Genomic DNA, 15,904 nt, shown 5'->3' on the forward strand with positions numbered 1-15,904 from the left:
TTATGAAATCTTAGAAATTATGCGAAATCACCCGATCGAAGTAAAATTTATCTGTCAAGTAATCTCTCGTAATCACTCTATAAAATTCAAGTAATTATGAAACATTGTAATCGTGGTGTCATTTTTTTTTTAGCGAAATGCTGCTTGGAAAAATCCCGTTGATCGAGTATTAAATTTAATTTTCATGTAGATTAATGCATTCGAAATTTGAATTTGTATCGCAGGGTTGTTGCGGAAAATAAATACGGATCGTTCCAAACATAGAATCCGTTTTTTATCCAACTTTTATTACAAACTTAATATTATTATCCGATCTATTTTTTCACAGTTCTTAAAGACTTGTCATAAAATAACTAATTCCATGGTCGAAAAGATCAGACTTTTCTGCCTTAAAAATATCTAGGGTAAAATTTTTTTTCTGCGTTAAGAATACCAGAAAAATAATTGAAATGTGAGAACTGATGCGATCGAAATGAAAGAAAAAAAAAAAATTAACCGAAACGTTTTTGCTAAATCTTAAAAGCCAGAAGTCTGAAAATTGCATCATTTTTGAATCTCGTCTCGTACTGCAAGACATAAACAGCGTAAAAATATCGGTAGTTTGGTTTTCTACTTCTAGGTTTTTTTTTTTTTTTTGGTCCTTTTTGTTTGTCAGAAGAGTCTCTAAAAATCACTTGAAATAAATTTTGTTTCGCGTTGGTATGTTATTTCGAGAAAATAAGCTACATTACAACTACCACATACATAACAACTAATTATAGCTAATTACAATTGTTCGTAATATTTGCGACGAACCGTGCGTTTTTAAAATTAGTAAAATCGTATAATAATCGTGGTATAATTGCTCTAGAATTATATACGTCTGTAAACTTTTTTTTTTAAATTCTTGTCTTCTTTTTTTTCTTTCTACCAAATCAAGACATATTGCTTAAATAGTCTCAAACTTGATCGACAGGATGTGATGTAAGGTAAGAAAACTTTCGCTGTTGTTATTGACTTTGTTTCTTTCTTCTAGGAAGTTTAGTTTTTTTTTTCCCCCCAAAAAGAATATCGAACGTGATCAAGAGCAAATTTTCACTATTCCTTAAAACTAACTGACAGGTATCTGGTTCTTCTAAACGTCGAGCTGTGTTTGTATTATAGCCTCAAGCTTTTCGGCTCACAGTTCGTTAATTGCCTCGCAAATTTACGAGCTACCGATAATAGCGGTTGTGCGGGTACATTACTGTTATTATTAGACTCTGAATACTCCCAAGTTTTTCTTTGCTTTATAAATTACCGGGATACGTGCAGATGTTAAACGTTTCGGTTTCAAATTTTAGACCACACCTGCAACTGGTTCATGTTCTGTCTAAAGATGCCGTATTGTTCACAGCTGAATCGAAACAGCACCAGTTAAACGGAATAAATTCAATTAAGTATAATCATCTTCCCGATCCAGTCTAATTCCGACAATTATCTCTGTTCGTTAAAAGCTTGCTTTTTTTCAAATACAGGAAATAAAAATCGGTGACAAGAATCTGTTTTTCGGTTCAATGTATCCGATAATCGATTTGAATAACAGTGAATTTATTAACGAGGCGTAAATAAACCTTAGGTTATAAATCGTCCTTGTGACTTGAAATGTTCTGTCCCTTTTTTTTTGTTTTTTGTTTTTTTTTTTTCAAAGTAACAAACTAAAGTGAATTCCCCACTCGAAGAAAAATTATGCTACACTGTGATATGGTTTGAGTTGCAAAATTGCCAAAAAAAAAACAAAAAAACGCATACTTCGAATTTGAAAATAAGTAATAAAAAAAGTTTCCTTCTCTCATTTATTATTTCCCAAATATCGGTGTAAATATTGTGATTCAATTCAATCAACTCAAAAATGTATATTCTACTTCTGCCTTACTCGGCATTCGATATCGTAGCCAAGAATTCTAAATTACAGAACAAACGAGTCCGACATGAAAGTGGTTTAAGCCGAGTGTTTTTTCTCAAGTGTATAATTTCTAATTTAATCGACGCTACGTTTTATCGCATTATTTGTTGCAGAGACGATAATCGGAAGGCTTTATCGGTCCGATGACCTTGTCGATCACAGTTTCAAGCTCGGGCGACTCGGTATGAATTATACATACATATATACGCCTGTTTTATTTTCAGAACATCGATTACATTTCGTACTATATTCGGGCGTAACGACCCAAGAAGAATCGAAGTTAAGGATGAATGAGACCCGCAATCCGAATCGAAATATAGGAAAAAAAAGAGAAAAAAGGATTCAAGAACTGTAGGAATATTTCCTCGAAGCTATTTTATAGTACATTTGTATATATATGGGGCATTCCACGCCAATTCGACCCGGATCTTACCCTCGACCTCTTAGATTTGGCGCGCGATTTTTTCTATGATTGTTCTCACTTTGAAAGGTGCTCGGTTGTTTCTTTTTTGCTTTTATTCGACTCAATTTGAATTTTCTACAATTTTTAGAAACGATTTTATCGACCGACCAAAATTAAAAATTTTTAAAAATTCTGCAAAATCCTGCGTCAGATGTCAAAATTTTCAAGCTTGGACCCCGGAGTGGGCCGATTTTTCCTTCTTACTGTTTAAAAACTTTTACTGACAAAAATACGTCAAAAAAATGAGAAACGAGATTTATTTTACCACGAATGGTTGCTGGAACATTTTCGTGTATGACATTGGATTTAAAAAAAAAAATTCGGATATTTTCTCTTCTTTATTTTGCTAGTAAAAAAAAATTGCCGAAGGTAGAATGGTTCCGAAAAATCTGAACAAGTTTTCAAAAATCCCACGTGACATATAAAAACGTTTCAGCAACCATCCATAGTAAAATGACTTTTGGTTATAATTTTTTTAACGTTTTTTTTTTTCGGAAAACGCTTGAAAACAGTGAGAAGGGAAAATCGGCCCACTCCGGATCCAAGCTTAAAAATTTTGATATCTGACGCAGGATTTTTCAGTATTTTTTCAATTTTTTAATTTTGGTCGGACGATAAAATCGTTTCTAAACATTGTAGAAAATTGAAATTGAGTCGAAAAAAAAGCAGAGTACCTTTCAAAGTGAGAAAAATCATAGGAAAAATCGCTTGCCAAATCTGAGAAATTAAGGATAAAACCCAGGTCCAATTGGCGTGGAATGCCTCATATATAACTGGCAGATTACAGAGAGCAGGGAATAAACGAGGTATGATAAGCACTTCCGATGACGGATTGCCGGAAGATGTCTGATATTTCCGAGCGTATAAATAAATCGCTTTTCTTGTTCACCTGGAAAGAATCGTTGTTTTTTTTTTTTGTGATTTATTTTTAAACATGTCCCGTTAAATTTTTTTGAGTTATACTCGAAGTCACAGCAAACTGTTCAGGGAAAGTTTTGAGGAAATTTTACAGTCAGGTTTCAGTTGAAAAGAAATTTATAAAAAATTGATGCTTTTAATTTAGGATAGAATTATTTGGGACTTACTTTGGTGAAATTTGTCAATTTTTTTCCAGAATTTCTTATACACAAATTTCTGGGTTACAACGAATTCGATTTTCGCATGTCAGAAAATCTGCAATAAAATCGATGCACTTTTTTTCGTTCAATACGATAATTTGATGGTTAAAATTAGCGCTATGCGATAAGTATAGTAATTTACAGATTGACGAGTTTGGACGATGACGAAGCGCCTCGAGAGTTTCTCGAATCGTGATAAACGCGACAAATAAAAAGTGAGGAAAGAAAAGAAACCGAAAGGCCGAGTATCCATTCCCTGATTCATTTCTGTTCCAGATCCATCGAAGATATTCAAGATCCAGTTTCAGATGCGGCAATATCGATAGCCAGAAATGACAAGAGAAACAAAGCGAAGCCCGAGAGAGTCTCTGCTGATTTTTAGTCGCGCGGGAAAGACGTTTAACTAAGTTGACAGGCGAAAGCTGAGCGCGGGAAAGGAATCGAACGGAGAAATGACAAGTGTGAAGAATGAATGAGAGTCGAGAGACGAAATGAAAAGTTTTACGATTTTGTAGTACGCTCCGAGTTTGCTCAGAGGAAAGTTCACGACCCGCGGCGTTCCTGAGAACCGAAAGTAATTTTTCAATCCACGATCCCAGAGCGAGGCGCACTTCAAACTATTGTATGTAGATTTAGAGCAGCGATTCTTATTTATTTTTTTATATTTTTTCTTCTCTTGCCTCGGCAACGCGAGGAGTTCTCGCTAATGTGGAGAAACAAATGAGTGAGATTGTCTAAGTAAGTTTAAAGACCACCGCAATTAGTTACCCACTCAAAGTTATGGGGAGAGAGAGAGATCGAGAATTTCTTATTTTCATTGTCAGTCAGGTCTAAGGAACGTTGAAACAATGGTTTGAAAAGTGTAACTGAAGTTACATACAGCTAAAAACGTCCTCGTGATACATGAACAATTTTTAAATACTCAACTTTAACTTTACACAGCTTAAATACGCTGATAACATCACATCATATCATCATTTTTTCATTGAAAAATTCGTATTGCATGTCCAGTTTTGTCCTAACAATATTGGTAAATAAACTCTGGGGAGAAAAGTCGAATTCAAATTTTCAACGGCAATACAATGTATTTTTTCCTGAATCATAAGTTTGTCATTTTCCGTCTCGAAAGTCCCAATTTTCAAATAACCATAGCGGCCAAAGTTGAGTCGGGAATAAAGTCCTGCATGTAACACAGGAATAAAAGTCGACTTTATTCCCGTGTGATATAATGTACTATTTAAAATTCTTTAGTCTTCGAACAAATATACCTAACAGAAATTTGCGCACCCTTGCATGTTAGATGCAACTTGCTCACATAAACAGTTTCGAACACTCGGTATATACCGAGACGATCTTTTGAAAGTTGAAAATCAACCGCGCATGCGCGAGTTTTATCGGCTATTCGCGCAGGCTGGCCATCCCGAGTTTTCAGCTGTCAAACTGTTTCCGCCGGCGATGTAGTTGATACGAATTTTCGAGGTTAGAATCTCAAATAATCGAGGCGGTGACTCGGAAAGGTTTCGGGAAGCATTTGTTATTGGATCGTAAAGTAGATTCTTCAAAAAACGGTCGGAACTTAATGCTCATGCTCTTTGAAAATTCAAACGTCCACATTTCGCGTAGGTTGGCCCGCCTGCATCGCGGACAAGAACATCGCTGCGTGAAGATTTCGCGGACCAATGAGATTGAATTATTCGGCGCATGCGCGGTTGATTTTCAAGTTTCAACAGATTGTCCCGGTACGTGAACTCGCCCGGTGTCTTGTAAAGTATAACGTAGAAGTTGGAATATAGCATGAGAGAATTCCCACATAATGTTGTCTATACCTATACCCGTGTACAATGTAGGTACATACATAGGTATACGACGTAAGGTCGGTGAATTCGAGCCTGCTTAATGTCAATTCGCTGATGCCGGTCGCGTTGCACAACGCAAAATACCACTTGTCAAGAGAAAATTATCGTATAATATATATTTTCTCTATCAAATTCTCTCATTCCTTAAATTCTCGCGCCTTGGACGCATACGTACATGCATACGTACAAATACATAAATATATATATTTTTAACAGTACGTTTTGCCCACAAATAAGCCAACCCATTTCCCTCGTATATATAGTTGGGCAGTAATAATTCTATTGTTTTCCTTTCTAAATGAATTCTTACTGCGGGGGTAATTAGATATTTTTCAACAATATAACCGAGCACCGGTTATAACGACCCAAGACTCCGGTATATTGTAATAATTATACCGTAGTAAGCGCATCGCGGATTATTACACCCAACTCTCCTCGCCGTTTCTGACATACTTTGTAATAAACTCGCGGAGCAATTTTACAAGTGGCATAGGAACTTCCCTATTAATTTTACACACGAAAAACTTGAAGAAGGGATTAAGTACGATTTTTAACATTTGTTTTGTACTTTCTTTACTTCCTATATTCGGTGCTAGAGTGGACAGTTTTTAAAATTTTTCTTAATAAACAGTGTCTAAATTATTTCAGATCGAATTTCAGTCTCTGAGAAAAATCCTATCTTCAAATTTACTATGCCAAATAAGATATACCAAAACTACGAAGAATGAGTATTCGAAGTCCGACGCAGCTCTGAAATTCAGAAATTTTAATTTCGTACTGCAGTACATAAATATTAATACCTAATAAATTTGTATACTTGCACGTCCGCAGCTAAAAACTCTTCAAGATTCAACTCCTCGTAAATATTTCAGAACCAAACGAGGTAGAAACATTACTTTCCGAATAAAAAAATATAAGAAAATATGGGAAATCTTTTAGAAATTTCCATCGTCTCTTTGGCCACTGTTATCATTGGCCGATTTGTTCGAGAATCGGAACGTCCGGCCTGCATTGAATTTTCCCAAGATAATGGATATAATGCGAAATAATTACACACGTATTTATATACCTATATATGCAGGTATACGTATAGCTACGAGAGAATCTCCTCTGCATCTTTAAACTGTGACCCCTGACCTTTGACCCAACTGCTTTACAGCCCGTGTAACCTGCTGAGAGAAATCTTTCGGGCCCGGGTCAAACGTTGCAACGCTTCGTTACACCTTCTTGCAAGTCGGTCAGCTATGCAGGATCGCTGACTTATACGGATTGTATCGGATGATCGTTACAGATACAACATGCAACGGACCTGATACTTTAGAGATTGATCGAAATCTACAAGACTCGTATCGAAAGTTCCAGAATTCATTGAATCGAGCATGTTTGAAGATTTTTTCTTGAAAAATATATTCTACTTAGAATTTACTACAGCGAGACAAATTTTTGGTTCCGGTTACCGCTCAGTCCTTGACTATTTTCATTTTTTATCACAATCGAAAAATACAGTTCTAGGTAGAAAATGAAAATTAATTTTCTAGCTGTTACTGTATTTTCTTGCAACTGTTGCGAAAATTTAATGCTTGTGCAACAATAAATTGACGTTAAAGCCTTATTTAACTAAAAAAGTAAAGTAAACCGAACAAACTGATTTTGCGTTGCAATTATTCCACCAATATTCAAACAGTTTTTTTTAACGATACCTGTTTTACTGAAATTTGCTAGTTACTATAACAAATGAAATTTTTCTCAGTGTAGCTGAAAATCTTTTTTTTTTTTTACCAATAACGGTTGGGAATGAGAAATTTGTTTAGGCCCATAAAAAAGTAGCTGCACTTTTGAGGGACAATAAAATATAGCCTGAAACCGATAGTCTAAGAAATAAAATTTGCAATTAATATACGGTCCATTAGAACCGTCTATTACGTGCATTAAAACGAATTCGAGTTTACTGTAAATATCTCAGCATCTGTGTATAGAAGTGCGCTTAATTACTCGTATGATAAATAATTATTCTTTGATTAAATCTTGTAACGGGTTTTTAACTCTTCAACTCGGAGTTAAGCAGCGTTCGTTAATTTGTTTTCCTAAACATAGGCTTGCAGGTTTTTAATAGATGGAGCAGCATGTGCGTGCATTGATTAAAGATTCAAATGCGTGTGGGATAATGAAGTCGGAGACGCGACTGTAAGATGGTTCAGTTACAACGGAAGAAGCCTGACTCGACGTTATTGTAAGCATGCCGCGAGTTTTTCCACGGCGTTGGGTGAAATCTACGGTGGGTACTGGAACCAAATGACCCGGAAATAACAAACCGCACAAAAGTAACTAATGTAACATGACAAAATAACAAACGACACAAATAACCCATGAGAAAAATAACCCTAGACTTTTATCTGGGTGTTTTTATTTTTATAAGCCGTGACAAAAATAATTCGTAACAGGAATAATCCGTGACAAAAAAAAAAAAACCCTAGAAAAAATAACCCTAGAGAAACAACCCTAGAAAAAATAACCCTAGAGAAAAACAACCCTAGAGAAAAATGACCCTAGACTTTTGTCTGTTTTTTTGTTTTTTATTTTTATAAGCTGTAACAAAAACAATTCATAGAATAACAATAATTCACAAGAATGAGACAAAAATAACCACAAAAAAAAAAATAAATAAATAAATAATATAAAAAAAAAACCCGCCAAAAATAAATCTTGAGAAAAAGAATTCATGACAGGAATAATCCGTGACAAGAAAAAAAAAAAACGACAAAAATAACTCATGACAGAAATTACGGATATGAAATTAAATTTAATTCAATTAATTATAATCTAATTTTTTTGTCAATCTGTTGTCAGGTTATTTTTCACAAGGGTTATTTTTTTCTTGGGTTATTTAGGACTCGTTATTATTACACGGATTTAACATTAAGGTCAGTCACTGAAATTGACACGCGAGATTCTGATTGTTTTGATCTGGAAATTTGTTTCTCGAGATACCTTACGTTTTTTCTTTTCTTTTTTTAGTTTCATCAACCAAGTAAAAAATTCTGATCTTTTGTTTTATCCTGTCCGTGAAAAATATTTCTTTTTGCGACTTTCAAACTTTTTTTAATAGAAAAATTTAAATCCATTCGACGACTAAAAAATTTTTTAATGAAAAATGTCAGAACATAGTCACGGTGAAAAGAGATATCAGAGAGAGATTCGAAAGTCAAAAAAATACCGAGAATAACAATTTTCGTTAAAATTGGATAAACGATATGAATTTGGCTGCATTTACGAAAGGTTTTCTATAATGCAACCCATCTCAGATTACCAACAACTCAACTGTTTCGATAAAAATTCACAGTTTTCAAGTTCGGTTTCCAGTGAAATTCACTAGAACTCACTTCAGTCATACATTCCAAATCTTTATCTTTTGATTTCCCGTTTTGAAACTCTGTTGACTAGACTGTGCACTGTAAGAAAAAATGCAGTGTGTGGACTTTAATCGACTATAATTATGAATTTGGTATTAATCTAACACCATCTGACATTGAATTTCTTAACCAAAAAAAAAAAAAAAAAATTATTCTACGGTAATCCGTATCAGACAATTTCGGTGAAAAACAGTCAAGAAAAATACGACAAAATACGTAATATGTAAAACTATCTTATCTTGTGCACCTGTAATGCGGAATAGAGCGAGCATGGGCAGCGTTATAAAGGATGAAAAAAAAACGCGTCTCGGTTGATCGAGTCAATATTTAAACCGAAGAATAATCGCGGATCAAATCGAGGAAATCATTACCTGATCGCGGATCGATCACGCGTTACTTTATGTCTTTTGCAACCGCGGACTGCAGCATCTTCGATGAAGTTTATCCTCTTCTTAAAACTGATTACACGTATAAAATATCGAATAGATTTACCGTTACACCCACTTTCTTCAAAATTCGTTTTACAGAGTGATTTGTGAAATTTTCATGTTTCTTTTTGTGCCTAATAGAAGGTGATAGGTGCCTGTAAATTTTTTAAAACCAATTCGAAATACTTCTTTTCGCATTTCTTACTTTTCTATTTCAAACAAAAACGAATCGATGTTGTCAGTTTTTTTTTTACATGGAACGCATTACTAAGAATATTTGACGAGGAAAATAATCCCAATACTTCCATCTCTCTTGGTCCGTGATGATGTCACGTCGCAGATTTTCAACTCGCATATTTTATACTCGAGAGCTGGTCTCCATATTGCAAGAGTTAAGATACAACGCATAAAAATAATCCACGCCAACCTCGAGCGAGGTTTGCGATGTTTCATAATTTGTCCGACTCTTCACGACGTCAAGTGTTTGAGGTATATTTTAACACGTCAACAATATTTCTGAACGACGATTAGGAGACCGCGTAGCGCAAATGGCCGACCATTGACGTCAATATATCTGAAATGAATCACACATGTATACCCTGGGATTGTTGCAGAGTCCGAATTATTCCATTTTTCCTTACCGATCCTTGTTCAAAATTGACAGATGATTAATTGAACACCGATCTTACTTATTCGATTTATAAAAAAATTACATGGCGTGAGTTTTATACATTGTTAAATAAATGTGAGTATCAACCATTCGCATTGAGAAAGTAGAAAAGCAAAGAAAAGAAAAAAAAATGTAGAATATTAATATTGATTTCGACACCTTGTAGCGAGTGAAGGAAACATACGTTATTTTAAACAATTTTTTTTTTCTCTCGTTTATTCATTTGTATAGAACAACGAGCCGATTAGGAAGAATTAGAATTGAAAAACAGGAAATTTTCCAACCTTAGCTGTAACGACCGAATGATTACGATTAAACGTACAGTGAGGCAGGTGAAAAAACACAAAGACACAACGAATTCGGTGGCCAGAAAATCGTTCTAAGCAAATCAGTTCAGATATTTAGATGTTACATTACAAAGCAGCAGAAAAATAAAACGTACAAGTATTTAAACAAAGAAAGCGTACAAATTTTGTAAAAAAATAAACTGCAACTCTGCACGTATTTCAATTCCATAATATAATATTAAAGCCGCGCTCACCCGCCTCTTTTAATTTATAATCTGGGTGCGGACGACAGGTTGGTTTTTTTCCCCTCTACTTTAATTTTCACTATATATTTACCCATTATTTCAGAAACGACGCAGGTCAAAAGTTAAGCATTCGTTACAAATTTTTGATTAGGAAAGAAATAGTTCTTGAATCAAACTGACTGAAATTGTTTGCTCTTTTTGTTTTAAAAAAAAGATTTAGATTTGGAGTTCAAACACTGCTTACTACCTTTAAACGATTGAAAAGATCCTGCATAAAATTTCGGTATCCAAACAAAATATCGCCAATCCAAAGGAAAAGACACAAGGTACTCAAGCCCCACTATTTTCACTCTAAGACGTAAGTAAAGTGAGTAAATAAATAAATGAATAAATAAATCTTCGAGAGTTTCTTCGTGTATAATATTCTAGAACCGGGTTGTTGAACACACGCGAAATAAAACATAAAACGCACGATATCCGTCACACCGCCTATTTCACATGCATAAAAGGGTATAAAATATCTTTTAAACAATACGTAACACGCGAGGACCAAAAGGTGTAATAATACGAGCGTTAAGGGAACAAAATGAAGTATTCCACCTATTCGTAACGAGGCTTGTAGCAGGTATTATGATACTTCTTGGGTAGGTAATAACACTCTCTCGCATGTGCCAATTGCCAAACAGACTGGTGCATTATGGTGCTGCCTGTAATGTGAATACCTACGTATATGTATAGCGGTGCAATGTTCGCAATTACTACAAACAAAAGCCTCGTATGTTTTCACCGGTATTCGTTCGACATTTCTCTGGGCGGTGGATTTTTGATTTTTGATTTTTTTTTTTTTTTCGTTCGGAAATAAAAATGTAGAACAACCCTTTTAGTCATAGCGATAAATATTCTTAACGCCTATTTTATATCAATATTTTGTGTATTTGGAGAACTTTGAATACATATTTCTTTCGCGGTTTTATTGCTGTTTCTGATAGTATACGTTTTCGATATCCGAGAATAATTATTGCGATATAATGTAAATTATTATCGTTAGAAACAAATTGATCGAAAAATATCTTAAAAATTGAAGGTACATATAATTCATTTCCGAGAAAGTTATCCCTCTACATGTTATACACTTTTTGAATAAATTATAAATTTTTAGGGTCGCTGATTACGAATCTGAAATCGGATTTTAAAAATTCAAGATGACGGATCCAACATGGCGGACAAAAATATGAAGTTCGATCGAATCCGGAGAAAAAACTCTGTCCCGGGATTTTTGGAGTCGCTGATTACAAATCTGAAGCCAAATTTTAAAAATTCAACATGGTAAATCTGATCAGCGACCCCGAAAACCCCTGCTCAGAGTTTTTTGACCGTATTCGATCAATGTTCAAATTTCTGTCCGCCATTTTGGATCCACAATCTTGAATTTTCAAAATCTGATTTCAAATTTGTAATCAGCGACTCCGAGAAACACTGCATAGAGTTTTTTGACCGGATTTGATTGAATTTGAAATTGTCGTTCGCCATATTGGATCCACAATCTTCAATTTTCAAAATCTGATTTCAGATTCGTAATCAGCGAGCCCAAAAACCACGCGATATTATCTTGTTACAAAAGTTGACCCAGTGCAATAATATGTGACTCAAACGGATAAAGACAAAGACAAAGCGTGAAACTCATTCGAAAGACCGAGAGAAAGAAAGAAAAAGGCGAATAATTGAACGTCCATCTAAATCTCCATGAAACTTGAAACAACGTCAACTCTAAAAACGTCACAGATTTTTTTTTTCACTCCGAGTGAAGTAAGGCGAATTGATTGGATCGTTTGGAATTCTTGAATGAGGTTTCCAGCTTTCTGAGAAATCTACATTCGCATAAATATGAATCATCGGCATGTAGATGATTAACGGTGTTCGATATGAAAGCGTCGAAGCAGGTTTGTTTGTAATTAAAATTCAGTCAACGATCAAGGATGATAATCTTTGCTTGCAGTTTCTTTCTTACTGCGATAATTATTAACAGTATCTTACCAGATAAGTGAATCAATCAAGTAGTGGATTAAACCGATCAATAAACAGATTTGTTCTTATACTACCTGAGAAAACTTGTTGTGTCTTTTCAGATTTTTCAAATCTGACATATTTTGCGAATCCTATAGTAAAAAATCTGAGTCACTTTTTTTTTCAACCATCATGTTTGGAAAATTGTTCCTAGGTCATTGGACAAACTTTCTAATAGAAAATACCTCGTAATTAAAGCTCTCAACAAATCAAGCACACTGCGTAGTTTTCATACAACATTTCTTTTGTAATATATGGGGGAATCCGTCAATAATCTCACAACAAAAACAATAAGAAAAAACTTTTGTCGCGGTTAATCCACGTGGAAAAAATTTGGAAAGTGTATTTTTGAATTTGTCCAACTTCGTTGAAAAAAAAAAAAAAAAAAAAAATTCTCTCTGCTTAATTTGTTAAAAACACGATCCGAACGAGATAAAATGACGAAGTATTTTCAACCAGAAAGTTAGTTCTATTCTCAAAAGTGTTCGACACTTAGTTTTGACAATGTGCAAAGAATGGTTTTCGAGATATAACGGTTTGAAGAAAACGGATATAAATTTTTAACCATAAATAATGCGCTTTAGAAACGGAAGTCTGTTATTTTGAACTCAAATTTTCCCCGCGTATCGTGATGAAAATTTATCGCATGAAAGGAAGATTCGAGTAAAGATAAAAAAAAAAAAAAAAGGCAGAGAAAAAACGAAAACTTAGTTCCGAATCTCTCCAACTGCTAATATCTTATCGACTGTGAATGATAACGAGTCTATTTTTAATATATACTGTCACATCGACGCATCGACGCGTGAAAATTACCTTTCAAGAGTTACAGAGAACTTTTAACCAAAAAGTGTTGAAAAAAAAAAGAACAAAGTAAAATAAAAAAATAAATGTCGATTCGCATGCGAATCGATTGCAATTTCAACTATATCGGCGAAATAAATACGTTTTTTTGCAAATAACGCCAGGAGGTTTTATTTTCGAAATCGACATGTTTTTTCGTAAAAATTTTGGCCTATTTATCTAATACTAAATTCCCGATAAACCTTGGTTAAATTTTTTTTTTTTTTTAAATTTCGCAAACTCACCGACGAAAACAAATGTAACGCTCGACGAGATTTCCACGCATCTTCTAATAACAATTATACAATACGTTGTAACCTTGACGGGTTGTGTAATAAAATCTCGGTTTTGTCGTACTTGGGTAAAAAACTACGCGATGCGTCTAAGCGGCGATAAAAGAAATAAAAGCGAAAAGAAATCGGGAGTGAAAAACGACGAGGATAAAAAATGAGGAGTTGCACGGCTAATTACGTGTTTCCGTCAATCGGTCGGCCGGTTCGACTTCAGTGAACGGCAATTTTTCGCAGAAAATACGGCGAATAACGTGAAACTTGCAACAAGTTAGACGTAAGCGAAAATTATTTCCCTGCACTTACCTCACAGATTCCCGTTGCAATTGCATCCAAGATTGAGAAGAAACGTTTTATACTCACCAGAAACGTGAATAAGCGATCGTCGAATCGATTCGTTTCTTGTCGCGATCAACAGTTAGACGGTTTATTTTAAAATGAGGTTGAAAGTTGGATTTGAATTAACGTAGCGAAACATCCGGCGAAACGATACAAAATATTTATCCAACATCGGAACAACGTTGAATTAGTTGTAATTCGAAAAATATAAACTTTTTATCCAAATCAATAAATGAAAATTCTAATTCATCTACGAGTGAAAGAATTTTGAAAATCTCGCAGGTGTATAATTCTCCAATCACGTTAGAAATTGTTTCTTGCTTTCTTACATTTTATTTCTCGCATCATTTTCATATCGAGCGTATTATTTAGGATGAGTAGATCATACGTAAAATTAAGCATCATGCCACGTGCGAATTTCTACACACATCGGTATATTAACATTTTCAGAGACCTAGCGAAAAATAAATATCCAGCCACCAGTCCAGCTTTTTTACTTGCCTAAAACTTACGTATTTGTATTATTATTAAAGCTTCGCGTATATAATATACGCTTGATTTAGGTCAGAGATTAAGGGGGTATTCTAGTGTAGAGGCATGAATTTGAGGTGTTTTTTGAAGTGCTATAAACAAAAAACAAAAAATATTTTTACCATCCATTTTTTTATCAGGCGTTTATTATTATTTCACGATTACAAAAAAAAAAAAAACAAGTCAAAAAATACAAAATTGAAAGTGCTATGAGTTGTTGAAGTGGGGGGTACAAAAAAAATGGCGCGCCAATGTTGTCACGATTGCAAGCATTTTCAAAATCAGAAAAAAACAAAAAGATTATTAATCTACATAAATGCAGCTATCGTACTAACTAAAAAAAAGTCGAAAAAAAATTTTTTTTTGCCAAATTACGGCTGTCCGAAAAAATAATACGTTTTTTTTGACTTTTTTGGACGTTTCTGAATTTTTTAAAAATAGTAAAAGTTATTATTTCGTTATAATAATAGTTCGTGCGATAGAGACATGTATTGAGAAGATTCTCACCAAATTTCAAGTAAATCGGTTCAATAGAACTTGAGAAATCATGTCAACCGGTTTGAAAAATGTAGTTTTGAGAAAAACGCGTTTAAAGTTTCGAGTAAAATTCGTTCCAGCCGCGCCAGTATTGAAGACGTGTCACTAAAATAGCTATATCTCTGAAAATAATTGAAATTTTGACTTGTCCTTTTAAGGACACATTCTTGAAAGGTTAAGCTTTGAAAATATAAAAAAAAAAATCGATTTTTTCAAATTTCTACACTAGAATACCCCCTTAAACGATAAAACTATACAATCGTCGCGTTACATCGAATTTTCGCGATTCTTTCAAAAATATTACTTGCACGTGATCGCAACGTGAGATGATTCGAATGAATTGTATAAATAATATGATATAAATAAAGAAAACACGCATTACAACACAAACGGGTTGTAATCGGTGGGAGACAAATATGGAAGTCATTTTTCACGAATCCAATAACTTTCGTGTCAGTTTTTTTTATGATAAAAATATCGATGAATTTTATTACATTTTTCTCATTGACTCTGCGCAGCTGCGGCGAGAAAAAAAATTATGATCAAATACATCTTTTGTTCAAAGTGGAATTTTTCCGAATATGAAATTTATTTCAATGCAGATCCTCAGAGACTGTCGAAGTAACACGAATTTCAGACACTTTCAGTCCTGTATATGCGAATGAAATTTTAATTTCTGAAAACGTAGACATTTCGGAGTACATTGAGAGAATTTCAAAATTTGATGAAAATGGGATCGTGATTAAATCGGTATAAATATCCCAGGGATTTAGAATTTTCTCAAAGTACTTCTATACCCTTGAAATATTTCTACACATCGATTTAATTAAGATTCTATTTTCACTCGAATATAAAAATGTCGGGAGGATATGCTTCGAAATGTTTACAATATAACACAAAAA

The 15,904-nt window shown here is 34.1% G+C and overlaps 1 protein-coding gene across 2 annotated transcripts in view; it reads right to left on the reverse strand.

Moving 5' to 3' along the window:
* Positions 1-15,904, reverse strand: part of LOC124304300 (trafficking kinesin-binding protein milt) — a 101,865-nt gene that overhangs the window by 39,851 nt on the left and 46,110 nt on the right. The window lies entirely within an intron of this gene.

This window comes from Neodiprion virginianus, chromosome 5 (assembly GCF_021901495.1).
Source record: "Neodiprion virginianus isolate iyNeoVirg1 chromosome 5, iyNeoVirg1.1, whole genome shotgun sequence".
Classification (NCBI taxonomy): Eukaryota; Metazoa; Arthropoda; class Insecta; order Hymenoptera; family Diprionidae; genus Neodiprion; species Neodiprion virginianus.